This window comes from Arachis ipaensis, chromosome B05 (assembly GCF_000816755.2).
Source record: "Arachis ipaensis cultivar K30076 chromosome B05, Araip1.1, whole genome shotgun sequence".
Lineage (NCBI taxonomy): Eukaryota > Viridiplantae > Streptophyta > Magnoliopsida > Fabales > Fabaceae > Arachis > Arachis ipaensis.
In genome coordinates, this window is record NC_029789.2 from 9,748,950 (window position 1) to 9,750,001 (window position 1,052).

The window sequence follows — 1,052 nt, forward strand, 5'->3', positions numbered from 1 at the left end:
AGAGCTAGTCTATTTAAGGAGAATGGAAATAACCTCCTAAACTTTAATTTCTTTTTATAAATTTCAATTTAACTCCTTTTTAAATTTTTATTTCAACATTTTTTTATTGTAAAATTAATTTTAGACTCTTCCCTAAAATTTAACCTGACTCTAGTCCGATCCTACCTTTAGAACTCACAATAGCTAAATATAATTAATAATATATCTCATAATAAATTCACCTAATTAGTTCTCCTTCTTATTTTTGGAAAAAAAAAATGATTATCATTATAAGTATTATAAATAATTAAAAATGTACTATTTTCTATAATTTTTATACACATACAAGCTAAGTGGTATCATATATATGTATATGTAAGCATAACATTATTTCCATTTGAAATTTCCATTGTATTTATTTTTCTAGTTTAACCTTATATGTTCCAAGTCCACGTTTATTTATTTTTTCTAATGTGATCAGTGATCATAATGTTAGTTTTATATTGTTTCAACTTTCAAGAGTTATATTGACTACCTCCCGAAGCTATGCTTGTTTTTTTCCATTTAACTACCAGTTTATGGGAATGCTCCAACGTTTATGAAAATATAATATTTTTCAATGTTTAAAACTATTTATTTATGTTTTTTAATTGTCATCATCCCTTATTTTTCAATTGATACGTGAATATATTGAACAGTTTTAATTAACATTTTGTTCCATTTAACTTTTTTTAATTAACCATCCATAATCCTTAGGAGTTTATGTTAAAAAAAAAAACATATAGACCCAACAAATAATGCTAAATAACTAAGCTATAAAAGGCGGCAAAGAAAAAACGCCAATGAATAGACAAAGATAGAACATGGAATTGGAGGAGTATCCATCTCAATGGAATCGATTGGCCAATAATTGATCCTTCTGCCTAACAACATTTGTCATCATCTAGTGTGAAGATATCTACGACTGTGCTTTAATAAAATTTTGGGTAATAGTTAAATTAATTTTTAAAAGATTATTTTTTTAATTTGTCTAATTAAATTAGTTTTTTAAAATTTATAAATTAATTAATTTG